Here is an 18604-nt window from a genome sequence, read left to right as displayed (position 1 = left end):
ACACTTGAGTTGTTCCTACCTTTTGGCTGTTGTGAATAATGCTTTGAACACTGGCATACAAGGATCCTTTTGAGTCCCTGTTTGGAATTCTTGTGGGTGTCTATCCAGGAGTAGAATTGCTGGGTTACATGGTAATTTTCTGTCAGGCTTTTTGAGGAAGAAAACTCACATACAGTATAACAGAAATTACACTTGTAGGAATTTAGTCTAGGGAAGTAATTGTGGATGCCCCCAGGGAACTATTTACTAGGTTATTGATCATAAGCACTGTTTCTAATATTGAAAAATTAGAAACAAACCAAATGATTAATGGTATAGAATAGATTAAATGTATTATTTATACAAACAAATTGGACGAGGTTATTTGAGTTAGTGGTTAAGAGAATTGGCTCCAAGGTCATCCTGTCTCTACTATTTATGTGGTGTCTGACTTTAGGCAAGTTAATTACCTTCTCTACTTCTCAAAGTCCTCACCAGCAAAATGGAGATAATAATTGCAGTAAATTCATTGGGAGATTATCAGACTAAATCAGTTAATACATCCAAAAAAAAAAGGGCCTGGCACATGGAATGTGCTTTAAAAATGTCTGCACATAGGGTTAGAATACTTTACAGTAAGTATGTCCTCATTTTATACTAAGGAACAGTGTTGCAGAAGATATGTGAAAACAGAGAAAATACTTGTATTTACAGCTGACATTATTATAATGATTTTTGGTAAAAATGTGTGTATGTGTATATGTATGTATATATGTGTGTTTATATGCATATATGTATATCCAGAAAAACATTAGAAATATATATACAAAATCTTAATAATCAATTATAACTAGGCTGTAGAAATACTATTCATTTTTTTCTTTTCTGCATTTTTTTCAAATATTTAAGAATGAGCATTACTTTTATAATCAGAAAAGAAGTTAAAAATTAGGAGAGGAAGGGTGCCTGGGTGGCTCAGTCAGTTAAGCATCCAACTTCAGCTCAGGTCATGATTTCGTAGTTTGTGAGTTTGAGCCCTGCGTCGGGCTCTGTGCTGACAGCTCAGAGTCTAGAGCCTGCTTCGGATTCTGTGTCTCCCTTCTCTCTACTCCTCCCCCACTCATGTTCTGTCTCTCTCTTTTTCAAAAATAAATAAATTATAATTTTTTAAAAAATTAGGAGAGGAGCAGAAGAATGCTATTTTTTAAACACCTATCACATTTTAATTTGGATTCCTAAAATTAGAGAGTTTTTGTTGTTCTATCACCAGAAATGCTAGATTCTAAAATGTAACATGCTTTGAGGGAGAATCATGTAGCAGGAGATTCTCCTTTACAAAACTGTCTACTTGGTTAAAATTTTATTTAAAAATCTTTATTAGTTGCACCTAGGTAGCTCAGTCGGTTAAGCATCTGACTCTTGATTTCAGCTCAGATCATGATCTCACAGTTTGTGGGAAGGAACCCCAAGTTGAGCTCTGTGCTGACAGCATGGAGCCTGATTGGGATTCTCCTTCTCCCTCTCTCTCTATCCCTCCCCCGCTCACTCTCTCTCTCTCAAAACAAAGATAAACATTTTAAAAAAAGATTTTCTTCTTAAAAAAATCTTTATTAAAATCCGGTAATCATCTCTGATGGTAAAGTTCTAAGACTGACTTAACTAAGCCCTCCTCCTGGCTCCCTCCCGCCTTTGACTTGATCAGCTAGCTCCTGTCCAGCAGTGTGATGAATTAAATGTATGACAGATATGACAGGTGAGGAGTGCATGGAGGGGCTTAACCAGCAGGGATAAGATAAAGCCCCCATTTAAGAACAAAGCCCCCTCCAAAGCTTGCCCATTAATGACCATGAACAGAATCTCTTCACTTGTCCCATTTGGAAGGAGCAAGTGGAAACTATAGACAATGTGTGGTTACGTGGGACGGCTGTTTCTCCAAGGGCCTCTCAACTAACTAATTGAAAATCCTTGATTTTCTGCTAAACACATCTGAAAGACAGGCTCAGCTTTCCACGGCCGTGAGTGAGGCTGCTTTTCAATGTTATAGTAATACAATAGACTTAAATTTACCGCGGGACTAAGTGGAATTACTGTATATAAACCATAATATCTATCTGCAGGGATCCAGCTAAGCCCTACAGAGACAAGTCCAGCAGGGCAAATCCAAGGAATTTTGGAAGTCAATCCATTAGGATTACCAAGCAGCCCCTGATTTTGGAAGTCATAGGCTCGATCTATGGAAGCAATGAAGTCTCAATCTTCTTTTATCCTAACCTCTTATCTGCAGGCCTGTTGACCCAGTTTTTATTGAAAATAAACTGATAAACTGCAGATGACACTGTAATTATATTCTGCAATGTTGACATGTCATTACTGGGAAGGCAACCTAGGCACATATGAACTTTTGTGCAGTCATCAAAAACATACTTTGGATAGCGATTTGCATACAAAAGTGTAGCCCTCTTAATACATGTTCACAGTAACCTGAGCACTGCTGATGATACATGATGCTAACAATGCACAGAAGGAAAACTGAATTGCTGGTTATGATCTCCTCCCTCAAGACTTTCAGTCACGTTTCATTGCAGCTTAACAACACGAGGCTTTGTACAAGGGGCATGATTATAGGATGCTCTTGGAAAATGTACCGTCATCTAGGGTCTAGTTCTTATAGACTGATTTGTGTGGGAGCACAAATTATTTTTGAATAAATAAGTTCAACTAGGAGCACCTGGGTGGCTCAGTTGGTTAAGTGTCCGACTTCGGCTCAGGTCATGATCTTACAGTTCATGGGTTCCAGCCCTGCATCGGTCTCTGTGCTGACAGATCGGAGCCTGGAGCCTGGTCAGATTCTGTCCCCCTCTCTCTCTGCCCCTCCCCCACTCACACTGTCTCTCTCTCTCTCTCTCCCCCTCAAGAATAAATAAACATTAAAAGAAATAAAAAATAAATAAGTTCAACCAAAAGACTTCAAAGCTGTAGACATCCTGCCAATACTCTGGAGATAAGATTACATTTGATGGGAGTTCTTGATCATTCCTGTGGTCTATGCAAGGTTAGTCACATTAACAGCAGCTCTGGCTGGCAGAGGTCCTGCTGAAGACGAGCTAAAAACATAGCAGGGAGCCTCATCTCTCTTCTACAGGTGAGGATACAGCAACTCAAGTAAGCAATTGCTCCAAGCTCAAAGAACAATTCAATGATTGGGGTGAGAACCTACCCAGACCTCTGCGGCACCAAAAGCCTTTCCCCCTGCTCTTCCTCTCGCCCCACCCCAGTGGAAATATTCCTGATCCACGCAAGCTTGTATTTCTGCATCTGTGAGAACTCTGGCTAAGTGAGCATTCTTTCCTTGTCACGAAGGAGAACCAGCTATGGGAACGTCTGGAACAGCAGGACCCAACTTATGCCTGCACTGCCTGGAAAACTGGACAGAGGGTTTTCCTGCACAGAGGCCAGGATACCCCCAGCACCGCCTGCACGTGCTCAGACAACGCGCACTCGTTCTCGCACTTTCTTCCTCCAGTCTCACACAGGAGTACGATTACTCAGATATTCCCCAAGACATCAGATGCAAGCTGTGTGGCAAGTACTCTTCAAGTCTCTATACCTGGACCCATTGCAAAACCTTCCACCTGCATTTCAACAGCTCAAGCCCTTCCCTCCTAGTGGAGCGTTTCACTGACAACCTGTGAGAGCGATCGCCATTGCAGCCCTGCAAACAGGCCTGGATTTTGTCTGTCTCCAGCTCAACACCCAGAGAGGACACAGTGTACTACAGCCACATAGACATTCAGGCAAACCTCCCTCGGGCCTTATCTGCGTGACAAGACTTAACTTTCACCACCGGGGCTGGCCTCGCAAAAGGAATAGTCACAACTGAATTACCGTCTCTTTCTCCTAGACAACTACTGTTTAATCCTGCCTCCAGCTGATATTCATTGGTGGAAACACAATGCTATTTTTAGACAGGACCGTGATTTCTCCCTTTCATCTATGAGAGATGTACTTCCTCTTCCAGTCAGGTCCATCCCAGATGCTGGCGTTGGGGTAAGATTTTAGTAGAAGGGCATTACCGCTCTTTGCAAAGTGAGTTCCCTGAGACAGTTTTAAATTCAAAGCTCGCTCTGTTAAAATGCAGAAGTAAACAGAGTATAGGCTAAATCCCCACCAGCCATACTCTTGACACAATGACAGAAGATAATTCGCTTTAAATTGGACTAGCGCACAAGAGGGAAATTAATGAAAATGACAAAAAAGCTTTTTGACGCATTTCTGCTTCCTGCTCTCCATTTCTCAGTTTATCCTCACTCCATTCTTTTGAATCTCAGAACAACAAATGCTTTGATCAAGAACTTGATTCAGCATGTAGAAAACTTAAAATGGAATTTCTAGAATTGACCAATAAATATTTTTTGGTTGATCATAATGCCTATCTTTTGTATTTTTCTAATTTTTAGAAATTATTTTTCAAGGAACCAGGAATTGCTACATTGATTCGTTATCTTTATACAGGAAATCGTGCCTTAGAGGGAAAAAAAAATGTATCACCCAGAGCAGGCAATCGCACCTGATTCTTAAATACCTGGAAATGTGGAGAAAACTCATGCCTGACGTATTAGTAATTCGTGTCTTTGCTTTTAAATGTGTCTGTTCATTTATTGAGTGTGGAGTGGGAGACAGTTGGAGGCAGAGTATAGATTAAGATCAGAAAACCTCTACCAACTTTAGATCATACTAGTTGGTGCCAAGACTGCCTGTTCTGTAGCCAAGATGTGAAAATACTGGCGGTGCAAATACTTGTACAAGGCAGCTTTTGATAATCCAAGCGCATTATTTCCCCTGGCAATTTTTTTTTTTTGCCATTTGAAGAATGATCTGGAAAGGAGGTGTTGAGTTAGTTTACACTGACCTCAGCCTGACCTGGAGGTAGAGGTTTTAAGAGCCGAGCAGTGACCACAGTCAGAAAGCCCCGGGAAAACATCACGAGGAAAGGACTGCATTTGCGGGGACCCAAGAGTCACCCCGCCATTCTTTTCGCAGACGGAGGGCATCCTCTTTACCCTTTAGGGGGAAGGGAATCCATTCATCTTCATTAGGCTGTTTTTGGGGTGGGGGCTAGGGGTGGAAGGAAAGGGGACTGCCATTTCCTCTGGCTCTTAAAAACAGAAGCCAGCAGTGATTATTCATTTCAACCACAGTGCCCCCCACCAAATCCTCCCAGGGCAACCAGCGGAGAATCAACCTGGCCTAACACATTAGCAGCTCTCCTATTAACCAGCTGTTGCAAGGTGAACGGCAGCAAGCCACAACTTAGTCAAAAGCTGCAATTTTAAAAAGTGTATGTGTTGGGGGAGGGCAAAGGAAACGTAAAAGGGTCTAAATTGATTCATAACCTTTTCTATACAGGAATATCTCCCATCAGAACAATTCCATTTCAAGGCTGTTTCCCTCTTGGAAAATGGCCAGGAGCAGCCAATATTTTTTGTATACATTGCACCTCAATTACTCTGGTGAGATTTTGCTTTCCCACACCCCCATCAGCAACTCTACTGGCAGTGGTGTCTGGAGCACTAAGGAAATGCATCTCAACTTGTTTTGTAGTAGAAGTCAGTGGAAAGGTCAATTTCAAGACAGGAGTTTGCAAGTTATGGAGTAATCTCATGGAAGAAGGGGTTAGAATGAACTCTATAGAACAAAGACATAGAAAATTACCCCTTGGAAATTAGATCTCAAAGAATAAAAAGAAATACTAACTACACTTAACAATGATGTGTTCCAACATATGTAGCAAAAATGTATTTTCAAGATTCTACAGCTAGTTTCAAATTTGAGATAATCAAAAACTTCTTTACCAATATCCCGAGAGAGTTATAAAAAGCAAGATATGTAGAGAATTGGGGCTAAGAGTTTTTCTGTTTTGATAGATACGTCCTACTGATCAGTGTATTATTTACAACTTCATCAACAGCCGTTTTCCCCCCATTCTTGCCTATACTGGCATCTTTCAGCCATTACTTTTGACAGTCCAACAAGCAAAATGGTATGGGGTGGTTGGTTTCATATCAGGATAGATCCTCTCCTGAATATATCTTGCAAGTGTGCTTTAGGACCTCTCTACTTCATTTCCAGGCTTCTTGGACAGGTTTATGCTCTAAGTCCCTTCTCTAAAGTAGAAACTGATTGGGACACCTGGCTGGCTCAGTCAGTAGAGCACACAATTCTTAATCTCAGGGTTGTGAGTTCAAGATCCATGCTGGGTGTGGAGCCTACTTAAAATAAAATAAAATAAAATAAAATAAAATAAAATAAAATAAAATAAAATAAAATAAAATAAAACAAAATAAAATAAAACAAAAAAAAATAAAACAAAAAAAATGAAATAAAATAATAAGGTAGAAACTGATTGTGGATAGGCCAGGGCTGAATTTGCCTGTTGGATATTATTACCATCTCCTATTGCCTCTGAAATGCATGAAGACCTCTGCCTCTAATTAGGTGAAAGCTTTGAGCACATCACTCAATGTCTCTGAGCCTCAATTTCCTTATTAAGACCCTCAAACTTAACAAGAAGTAGAGTGCCCTTATACCGCAGTAGTTGTTGCTAGAGATAGCTGAAATGAAGTGGAGGAACTTAGAATCTAATTGCAAACTAGATAACATACTTGAAATAACACTGGGGTTATGAGACATAACTATCATGCCCAACACAGAAAAATCAGTCAGAAGGAAAGCCAGGGACATTCTGGATGGGGTGACAACTCTTGAGCCAGATGTTTAAGGACAGAGAGGATACGAATTGCTGGAAGATGTTCAGTCCAGGGTACTGGAACTAGTTTAACTGTTTGGGCTGAACATTGGGCTGACATTGGCTAAACCCCCCAAAAAGGGACAGGGAGTATGGCATTAGGGGTTGGGGTTGGGGTTCTTGCTTCTTGTGCTGCTTCTAGATCATCTCTTTCCCCCTCCAATCCTTCTTCTGAGGAACAAGACATCATGCATCTGCTAAACCTCAGCTCATCTCCATCGTCCACAGAACTCCTGGTCTATCCCCCTTATTGACTGAAGACTTTTGCATCTGGCTCCCTGTTACTTCTTATTACCTCTGATATCACTTGATCTCCTCTTCCCATTCACCTTCCACCCCTCCCACCCACTCCCATTCCACTTAATGGAATCACACGAGAAGCATACTTCCTCCAAGCCTCTCTCTAATCTCCTCCTCTCCAATCTTCCCACATTGTCTTTACTATCCTGACTCCAAAAATTCCTCAGGTCACATCAAATCTTCCAATTCAATGACAAGTTGCCCTACCTTGTCACTTTCTGATATTTACCTTATCCTGACTCCCCTCACCAACCAACTTCTAGTCAATGATCTATCTTCTCTTGCATATAATTTTCAGTTGCATGGTCCCTCTTCTGTCATACTTACCCCAATCCCCAGTACTCAGAGTTGTCTCTATCTACAGACTCTACTTCTTTTTCATTCCAAACTCTCCCCAGTCCACTGCAGACAAGCTTTCATTCCCACAATTGCACTGAAATCAAATCTCCCGTTCACAAATGACGTCCATCTTGGCGAATGAATGGGCAATTTTCTGTTCTCATCTTGTTTGTCTCTGAGCAGTACATGATACAATCATGCTCTCCTTGAGAAAATCCTTCATTTGACTTCTGAGCACTACACCCTCCTGTTTTCCTACTACCTCACTGGCCACTGCTTCCAGTCTCCTTTGTTGGATCCTCATCTTCCTCCTTAAAAAGATAAGGTGACCTAAGGCTTAGCTGAGCATCTAGTGCTTGGATTTAAATAACCTTCTAAATGCTGTCAATTCCCAATTTTAGATTTCTAGCTGGAAAAAACTCCCCTGAGTCTCCCAGAACATCTATAACCAGATCCCCCACTTGACATCTTTATTTGGACATTTTGTGGACATCTCCATCCTAATAGTCCAAAATAGAATTGATTTTGTCCTCTCCAAATTACTCTTCTCCCTGTCTTCCAATCTCAGTGAATGGTATCTCCATCTAACAAGATCAAACTTAGCAGTCATCAATTCTTTATGATTTCCCATTTCTCTCTATCCCCTCCTCCTATAGCCAATCCTTTCAGCAAGTCTTACTGGTTCTTCCTTCCAAATATATCCCAAATCACCAAACCATATCTCACCATCTCTACCAGTACTATCCTAGCCCAAGACACTATCATCTCTTGCCCGCACTGTTGAGTCCACTAGCAGGTGTTCTCTCCATCTTGTCCTTTACTATCTACTCTTGACCCAGCATCCAGAGATCCTGTTACAGCATAAATCAGACCACATTACTCCAATGAGAAAAACGGCCAAGGGCTTTCCATCATCCTCAGAATAAAATTAAGTTACTTACTTGCCCATGGTATAGGAGACCTTTCATTTTTATCTCATCTTCTTTGTTATCATAATGGCTCTTCAGACTCTAGTCACACTGGTCATTTTGCTATTCCTCTACCAAACCAGCTTATTCTCACTTTCGTATCTGTACCATTCCCTCACTAGACCTTTACATGGATCATGTCATTAAGGTCTATACTTAAATGCCACCTCCTCAGAGATACCTTTCTTGTTGACCTTTATCTAAAATAGCCCCCTATCTCATCATTCGCTACATACACTTACCCTGTTTTAATTCCACTACCATGATCACTATCTCTTATCAAATATTTGAATTTGTGGGGTGCCCGGGTGGCTCAGTCAGTTAAATGACCGACTACTGATTTCAGCTCAGGTCATGATCTCACGGTTCATGAGTTTGAACCCCAACCCGCCCTCCCCCACCATGGGCTCTATGCTGATGGCACAGGGCCTGCTTGGGATTCTCTCTCTCCCTCTCTCTCTCTCTGCCTCTGCCCCATTCAGGTGTGCAGGCCTCCACATGCACTTGCATGCTCCCCCACCTCTGAAAATAAACATTTTAAAATATTTGAATTTGTATTAAATAATTTGTTTGTTTATTGATTTATCTGTCTCTCCCAGTAGAAAGAATGTAATCCCCACTGGGCTTACATTACAGAATATCATTTCTTTTTGGGTGTGTCTTTTTAACACCATATCCTTAGCACTTAGAAAACTGGTTGGTACTTGTAGGTACTCAAGACACATTTGTTGGATGAAGGAATTATTAAATGAATAAATGGATGGAGAATGTGAATGCTACAAATTTAAGTTTCGTTTGCTGAGTGATTATTGAGCACAGTGATTTCTTGAACAGAAACACTGACATGAAGTAGGAGCTAAAGAAATAGACCAGCAACTTGTGTGAGAGAGTGAAAATGGAAGCAATTGGAGGCCAGAATCACTTGTTCTGAGGCTATCCAAGAAGTGTCTGAGAGTTAAAAAGAACGCTTGCCAAATTTTGGTGCAGGGTGGTATGTAATGCAGGAAGAAGCCAAGGAGAGAAAGAGTCACAAAACCCGTCAAGAACGTAAATCTGTACAACCGAGAGGTGCCCCTTGCGCAAGTGGGAAAGTCAGGAGGAACTGGCATGGGGCAAGGGAAAAAGACTATAAATTAATTTGCATCATGTACTACCTACTTTTATTTATTTATTTATTTATTTTTGGTTGGATACAGTATACTTTATTGATGGTACATGATAAGGTAGGGCTCCCCAAGCCCCTCCCCTTCTTCAGGGGGTCACCACAAATTATGCAGTCGAGTTTCCCACATTTGGGGAAATCGCAGGGGTCAGCACATCCGGAGTGCAATGGATAAGCCTCGCCCTGGGAAAACCACCTTCGTGATCATGGTATCTCCCCTGCCAGGTAAGTATAAGTGCTACCTACTTTTAAGAGCAATAGTTAAACCATGAATTTCAGAATACACCTCTCCTTATTTTCTGAATTATCTATATTTAAATATTAAAAAGAACATAAATGATCTGAGACCCATTTTCTTAGAGTTAGAACAGTACAGAAATGTAAGCTGAGTTTATATAGAGTAAGGACTAGGGACCAAATGATTATTACATCAGTATCGTTTTATTTTTTTTAATGTTTTATTTATTTATCTTTGAGAGAGTGTGTGTACATGTGCGTGAGTGAGGAGAGAGACAGAGGGAAAGAGAGAGAGAGAATCCCAAGCAGGCTCTGAACGCTGCCAGTGTAGAGCCTGATGCAGGGTTTGACCCCACGAACTGTGAGATCAGGGCCTGAGCAGAAATCAAGAGTTGGATGCTTAACTGACTGAGCCACCCAGGCACCCCACATCCAGTATCATTTTAAAAGAGGATTTATGGTTCTGGTAGGAATCCTGTCACTCGAAATAATTTTAAATGGCTCTTTGACATTCTTCCCTTTGAAATACAGTGAATTTAGCATAAAGATATGTAAAGTTGATTTATTGAAAAAAAAAATTCAGTATTAGGCAATACACCAGTAAAGTATCCTACAAACTCAGGAGGACACACACACACACACACACACACACACACACACACACACACACATATACTCCTTTCAACTTATACACTATATAGTATGAATCCCAAATCAACAGTTGAAACATTGCCTCCCCTCAAGGTCTACAAGAAAAAGCTGCATTTATGTAAATATATATGGCAGGTGTATGAGGTAAAAAAGCTTCTTTTGACCTTGCTGTACAAATACAACATTAACAAGAGAGCTTGAACATGCTTTTCCCTAAACCACTCATAAAAATTCTTGAGGTTCTTAACCTTACTGGAAAAGAAAACCTCAGATGACTATAAAGTAAATACACAGCATATTCTCAATATCATGGCCATCTTCAAGCAATTTCTCACACTTATAATGCATTTATTTTTATATAAAGCAGATGCGTGTCTTTGGGGCAAACCGTGCCTTTTATTCTTATGTTGTGAAAGTCCCTTCTAATTAAAACAGGAAATACAAATTTCCTTGTCTAGTTCTAAGGATAAGTCGTACTTAGCACAAGCAGCTGTCTGCAATTTCTGACGAACCCTCTCTGGCTGTTCTGAACATGCGCTGCTGAAGTCTTATTTTGTGGGCACTTTTGAATCCCCCTTCCAAAAAACAAAAGGCACACCCAGGGTCCTTGCGTTCCCATCCTCCAGGGTCTTGCCTGCTTTGGGCACCTTCACAACCTCAATTACACACCAGCAGGGTTGCGGCTTCAAAACCTTATTCAGAACTGAGAAAACAGAGTACGTTCTGAAGGAGGAGTTCAGTCAAAAGTGAAAAATGAGACGTCATTTCAAAGAAAAAGCTAGGGATTGAATGGCTAGAATGTGAGTGAATTTCTTAAAAAAAAAAATCATTCTTCTTTAAATGCTTCACGTTATAGCTCAAATTGCAATTAAGACAACTCTGGTCCCACCCTTCTAATTAAAAAGCACAAGTAGTTCCTTTACTGACCACAACAAAGGGCAAATAGACTCAAACCCACTTCCTCTGCAGCAGCTTCTCTCGCTGTTTCTGAGGGGTTCGTGTGTGGCTGATAAAACGGGCTGTTGGGTCTGAGGGATTAAAAATCCAAGCCAGTTCATACACCTCGGAGGGGATTAAGGTATGCTGTTTGGTGAGCGAGATGGTTTTTCCACTCTTGGCAAGCCTAGATTAATATTTCTACTAATTGCATTTTAGGAATGGCCAATTAGTTGAAGTCGGATCACCTGCACAGGAGAGGGGGCAGGAAGGTGGAGAGACCAGAAACTCCCCTTACCCCCTGAGGGGACGGAGTGGGGGGGGGGGGGTCCCAGCCCAAACTCCCCTGTGCTTCCTTCCTCCAAACCTGGAGGACTCACTCACTGGACATCAGTTAGGAAGGCCGATACCCCAGATCCTGTTGGACTGCACCCACAAAGGGTTGGGGATGGAAGTTTGCGCTTAACTAATGAAATAAAACTGCTTTGTAGCTTCATCTGTTAAGAATTATGATATAGAAGTTCTTGACTTCAAAGCGTTTTCTTTTAATCTTGAATACCTCAATTTTTACCTTTCTCAGAAACAATGTGTTTCTTCCTGGAGTGAAAAATATGATGTTTGTTTTCAAGACTGAACCCCTCTCCCAATTCCTTTCCCATACATACAGCTTTAATTTTATTTGACCTCTCAGTCAAAAGAGTCTTATTACTTCTAAACTTGCAAATTCAGCAAAGAGATGGCTGGGTCTTGAAGTAACCACAGGCACACTGGCAACTAACATGTCAATAATGACTGTGAACCCTTTAAAAAATCTAGTTAGGAGCCAGGAACTGCACCCATGATTCTCCATAAACATGGCAAGAAAGTTAGTTAATAAACACCAACTAACTTTTTTCAACTGCGGCAATAAATCGTTCAATTGGTGGAATGTCCACAAGTTCTGCTCAAAACACCGTATGGATTGTTTAATTAGCAAACTCTTGCAACACTCAACAAATAGATATTGGCAAGTTAGGGAGACACAAGGTCCCTGAAGTATTAACTGCGCCGATAATCTAATCTGCAGGCGTTTCAAAGGGACACATATTCCATTCTTCTTCTTCTTCTTCTTTTTTTTTTTTTTTTAAGATTTCAGATCTTCAAATGGCAAACATTTGCCATTTTAAATGTTCTAACAAGTAAATAAAACATAAGAAGCACACAGACAACTAGTTGTACTAGTGAACCAGGACGTGAATCACACACTGGGCCCCAACCAGATTAATAAAATGTTTCATATACATAATAATGCAGGACATGTATGCATCCTCTCAGAGTAAGAACAGCATTTTTTCCTACATTTAAAACTACATCGGGGTGCCTGGGCGGCTCAGTTGGTTAAGCATCAGACTTTGGCTCAGGTCATGATCTCATGGTTAGTGAGTTCAAACCCTGTGTCAGGCTCTGTGCTGACAGCTCAGAGCCTGCTTCGGATTCTGTCTCTCTCTCTCTCTCTCTCTCTCTCTCTCTCTCTGTCCCTCTCCCATTCACACTGTGTCTCTCTCTCAAAAATAAATAAAATATTAAAAAAATTTTTTAACTAAATCAATGAAAACAATATTCCTCCAAAAGTCAAGTCTTTCTGTTTCACCAAACTGCAAAGTAGGGTCTTAGCAGATAAACATTTCAGATCCCCACCCAGTCTCCTACCAGCCAGAGTATACAAAGTTTCACTTGGCAGTGATTTTTAGTTGTTGAATGATCTTGGGGCATAACTCTGTGACATGTTTTGAACGAAGAAGTGTTGAGTGGGAAGGGTCATCCTTTGCAACAACTCCTCTGTAAAGTCACCAACACTCAGAGAAGGTAAACAGTTCGGATGTGGTGAAATGAGTCCTAAGCCATTAATGTGGGGAAATTCATGGAGGAGCCAAGCTTAGAGGGAATGGTTTCCTTCCCTGGCTCAGAGAATCCAGGACCGACCACACTAAGAAGTGCTGGTTAGTTGATGAAACCCAGGTCATAAATCCTTTAGCAGTATAGATCATTTCAATTCATTTGTTCCAAAGGTACAAACCAAGTGCCAGTATCCACGATAGCGATGTCTTCAACAAAATGGTGTATATGAAAATGTCAAAACCATATCCTTTACGATAAGTTCAAAATATATGTTCCCTTTGTGAAAGGGTCAGTAAGTAAGGCATTTTTGCTTATAAAAGAATACATACACACTATTCTCATAAAGATAAAAGAAATGTATATCTTTTCTCGGCATAGAAAAGTTTGAAAAGCATTAAATCAAGCTTCCTTCTCCTTTGTCCTTAAAAAGTACAGCTACGATTCATTACCATTCACCATAAAGTAATTGATTAAGCTGCATGTAGCTATCCTTAATTCTACCTGAAGAAATTAAAATACACATGGTCCTTATCTTAAAGCTTATACATTAATCTGACACTGATCCTCTTAGGCTGAAATGTTTAAGTCTTCCATAGATTAATTTGTAAAGCACAAAAGAAAACACATAACATTTACTGTTTTAGTTGAAGAGCTATGCTTATTATCCATGAAAAGGTCTTTTAAATACTTGACACATTTTTTGAAAGAAAATCTTGACAGAAAACCAAATACCACCAAGGACCTGCTCCCCCACTATCCTCAAAACACACACAATTCAGAATTAGTTTTAGGTGACAGATACAGACAGATGGGAACAAGTAGCAATTTGATTTGCAATTTAGAGCAGAAGTACAACCAGGCGTACACACAAAAGACTTACAAATCCTTGTAAGAAGAAAGAAGCGAATCATTTACCTGAGGTCAAAAGGCACTGAAAAACCCTTCTGTAAAATATCAGAGTTTATACCTTCCTTCGGTTTTCTTTATACCGTAACTATGTGAAACCTTTTAGATGATCTTGTTCTCTATTTGTCTGCTACAATCAACTAATGACAGCTACCTTGGGGCGCTGTCAGTTTTGGGGTCAGCCGTTTCATCCAGCAGTAGGCAGACTGATGCTGCAAGCAAATGACCTATGATCCAAGAATTTCATTCCATGAAAAAAAGAGACCAACCCAATGATCAAGCTCTGCAGTGAAACCCCAGAGGGGCTTTTATTCTGGAAGTTGTTACAAGTAGTTCATAACCTTTGTACTCTAGACACTCATTCAAACTACCTCACCACTCTGTAAACCAGGGGCTAAGGATGCTCGAAGGCATGAACTTTCTACCCAGAGTATTGTAAACATTTGGGGGAGGCACAGAGCTACTGCTAAAATAAACCATAAAAAAGGACATTAGCCACGACACTTTTATTCAAGGAGCCTCTCTCAGTTCAAGGGACTCAATTTCGACTTCAACCCGTTTACTCAAGAGCTAGGTCCCAACAAGGACAAGCAAACCACTTTAGAACTCTGGCATTTCAAAGTTTTGCAGCATCCTTAGGTGCTAATAAAAAGTATAGTTAAAAGTTAAAAGAATCAGGATGCAATAGAGTAGTATATTTATGTATTTATAGTCTGGGTCTCAATGGTGTTTTCTCTCCCCTTTTTTTTTATCGTAAATGAAACATATAAAAACATGTAAAGGGGAGAATGTTACTCAAAAGAGATTACTTATTATTTATTATTTCTGCTTCATCCTAATTTGAATGTTTCAATTTTTTTTTTGATGTTTATTTCTGAGAGAGAAAGAGAGAGAGAGAGAGAGAGAGACAGAGACAGAGACAGAGACAGAGAATGAGTGGGGTAGGGGCAGAGAGGGGGGGCACACAGAATCCGAAGAAAGCTTCAGACTCTGAGCTGTCAGCACAGAACCCGACTCAGGGCCTGACCCTGTGAACTGAGAGATCATGACCCGAGCCGAAGTCGGACGCCCAACGGACTGAGCCACCCAGGCACCTCTGAGTGTTTTAATTTTAATTTTTGATTGAGCTTTAGCTTTCATTAAGAGATTATATAGCTTTAAAAACCCATGGAGAGATCTTCATTAAGATCTTATTAAGAGATCTTCTGTCAGGTTCAAAGATGTTTTGATTACAAATTCAAATTAAATTTTTTGATCCTACACTGCAAAAAGCTTTTTCTTTTTTGGGGAGAGAGGGAGAGTAGAGAAGAAGGGGGTGGCCAATGTCAACTCACTGACTATCCTCCAAAAACTGGTATAAATAAAATCATCAGGGGAAGCAGGAAGTGAAATTGAGTTAAGTGAATAAAATAAAAGACTAACTGTATTCTAAAACTCATATTTAATTAAAATAAAATTTTATGCTAAAAACTACTTTAAATTAAAAAGTAAAGTTGTAGAAAATAATAATATATTATAATTTTCAGGTTTTAACTACCTCAAAGGATGACCATGGGTTTTTTAAGTTATATAATGTAGACACACATAGTTAAGAAGTATTTGGGTGTATGGGCACCTGGATGGCTCAGTTGGTTAAGCGTCGGACTCTCGACCTGGGCTCAGGTCATGATCTCACGGTTTGTGAGTTCAAGCCCGGCATTGTTGAGCTCTGCGCTGACAGTATGGAGCCTGCTTGGGATTCTCTCTCTCTCTCTCTCTCTCTCTCTCTCTCTCTCTCTCTCTCCCTCCCTCTCCGTCTCTCTCTGCCCCTCCCCTGCTCATGCTCTCTCTCTCTCAATATAAATAAATAAAGTTAAAAAAAGAGAAGTACTTGGGTGTAAATCTGCCATCCCACTAAATGCATCATCAATTGCTAACAAGAAGATAGTCGCTCTTCCAACAAAGGATCCAAAATAATGTTGAATTTAATACGTTGGATATTTTACTATGCTACAGTCTGATGAGGTAAAATATATGTTATTTAAATAAAGTTGATAATTATTTTTGGAATTGTTAGTTAAATGTAAAGCATATACAGTGTAACAGATACAAAAGGCATCTGTCACCTAGAAATTCAAGAAGACCTCTAACACAGATGATGTAAAAAACTTTCCCATAGAGTAAAAAATATTGCCAAAATACTCAGTTCATTTCAACGAACAAAAAAGTATGTCTTAATCACAATAACCTCCAATGCACTGGACCCAATTTTTACAAGTTTCCTTTGGTATATCTTATAATAAAAATGTCTTTGAACAATATTTATAATGGCTGATTTTTTTAGTGTGGTAAAATATACAGAACAGAAAGTTTACCATTTTAATCATTTTTAAGTGTTCATACAGTTCAGTGGCATGAAGTACATTCACATTGTTTTGAGACCATCACACTTTCTACCTTCCGGAACTTTTTCATCATCCTTAAACTCATTAAACAGCTCCCCACTCCTTCCTATCCCTAGTCTTTGGTAACTTCTATTCTACTTAATGTCTCTTTAAGTTGGACTATTTTAGGTACCACATATGAGTGGGATCATATAGTATTTACCCTTTTGTGTCTGGCTTATTTCACTGAGCATGTCACTTCTTTAAAGAAATATAAATTTTACTTCTCCAATTTACATATGAAAAAAGAAAACAAACTTGTTAAGCCCAGAAAGTAAAAAGGCAACACCATTCTGAAAATACAGCATAACCATCATCAGCCACCCACTCACCTTTTCAAAAATAATTTTTGCCTTCTCTACAGAAAATTCAAGATTCAGCATCAATTCGCCTTGAAGGGCTCAGACTTCAGAATCTTCCTGGACAAGCCATGTTGTGATCTACTTCTTGCCTGGAAAAGAAAGTTATGCCAGCTATCCTAAGCAACCCTTTGCTGCACCACACACCTGTTCAGACAACGGGTCAGTTAAACAAGCAAAATAACAGCTGAGAAAGCCAGGTCAGCTACCCTATGATCTGAAAGACATTTACAGAACCAGTCCCCCTTCCCTGCCTTCTTTATGTGAAAATAGCAGTTGAAGTAACATGATTCCTTCTCTTCCTGTTTGAAGAGACAGTGAAAGCCCTCCTGCTGTGAGTCCACTCTCTAAGTCTGGGGAAGAGGCCTCCTCAATCCTCCAGCTTAGTCCATAAGCCTGGGTCTACAGGGAAAAGAAGACCCACTCCACTGTGGTTATGTTTGTTTAAGGAGCCAGGTCCACTCAAAGAGTTAACGATTAACAAGGGCCATATTACATGTCACATTTTCTTGTTGCCATGCTTTTCACTCCTAGGTATAATTAAGGAGATGTTTTTGCTTTCTGAGCTTTCTTAAGCTTCTCTTCAGCTGGGCTCACAGAATCTGAATGCGAAAAATACGCAAACTGAATGGTTAAGACTGTGGACTTAGGACAGGTGAAATCTGATTTTTCTAGAAAGAATTTTGTTTTTGAAACGGATACAACCCAAAGGTATAGCAGCAAAATCAACCAATCAGGTGTAAAGATTTTATGAGCGAACTTCTTCCAAATATGTTTTTATAACATTTTCTCCAGGTACAACTTGTTATTAGATTATAAGTACAAAAAGTACACAATTCTTTTTTTGATGACATGACTTTTAAAAATGTTCTCCTTGGGGCGCCTGGGTGGCGCAGTCGGTCAAGCGTCCGACTTCAGCCAGGTCACGATCTCGCGGTCCCTGAGTTCGAGCCCCGCGTCAGGCTCTGGGCTGATGGCTCAGAGCCTGGAGCCTGTTTCCGACTCTGTGTCTCCCTCTCTCTCTGCCCCTACCCCGTTCATGCTCTGTCTCTCTCTGTCCCAAAAATAAATAAACGTTGAAAAAAAAAAAATGTTCTCCTTTACTTGTAACTTCTGAGTAGTGTTTCTTTCAGTCCCTCGGATATGAGTATATTGGTTTGCTTTCTTTTACCTCAAGGAAGAAAAAAGAAAGGATGAATGGCCAAAATCTACTGGCTCAGACAAAATATGTTTTTGAAGGTATAACCTAAGACATCTAGTGCACAAAACTAGCAAGTCTATGGAGAACATTTAGTCGAGAAGGAAATTTTGTCCTGGTAAGTAAAATGGATGGAGGGAGAAAACCTAGCACACCCAGAAACCTGACAGTTCAAGAATATACATTATTATGAAATGATCTCATCTGTTTTTGCAATCAATCAATCAATCAAACTTAAAAAGAATCTCAACACTTCAAATCCTAACGTACTACACAGAGCTCGTACTACACAAAACTCTGGATAAAAACAAAATCCCTTTGTGCGATATTTCTCTTTTAGGCTTTCATTTTAACTTTAGTAGAGCTCTTCTGGTGCTCTTTCAAGATGACACAATTTTAGAATGTTCTATGGAAACTTAGAGATAATGCAGTAGAGTATAACAGTATCCAAACATCTTTTAGT

General features: G+C 40.0%; 1 long non-coding RNA gene and 1 pseudogene across 1 annotated transcript; both read right to left on the bottom strand.

Moving 5' to 3' along the window:
* Positions 1–8877: 8877 nt before the first annotated feature.
* LOC123385495 lies at positions 8878–9771 on the bottom strand. Its single transcript, XR_006598132.1, has 3 exons — positions 9655–9771; positions 9543–9545; positions 8878–8911 (listed from the first exon to the last, which is right to left on the bottom strand). It is a non-coding gene; the product is annotated as an uncharacterized LOC123385495 (long non-coding RNA).
* On the bottom strand, positions 9634–9786 carry LOC111560704 (annotated as a pseudogene).
* Between the last annotated feature and the right edge of the window lie 8818 nt (positions 9787–18604).

The sequence above is a fragment of the Felis catus genome, chromosome B2 (assembly GCF_018350175.1).
Source record: "Felis catus isolate Fca126 chromosome B2, F.catus_Fca126_mat1.0, whole genome shotgun sequence".
In the NCBI taxonomy this organism is placed as follows: domain Eukaryota; kingdom Metazoa; phylum Chordata; class Mammalia; order Carnivora; family Felidae; genus Felis; species Felis catus.
The sequence above is the reverse complement of the archived record's forward strand: the minus strand, read 5'-3'. Positions and strand labels throughout refer to the sequence as shown.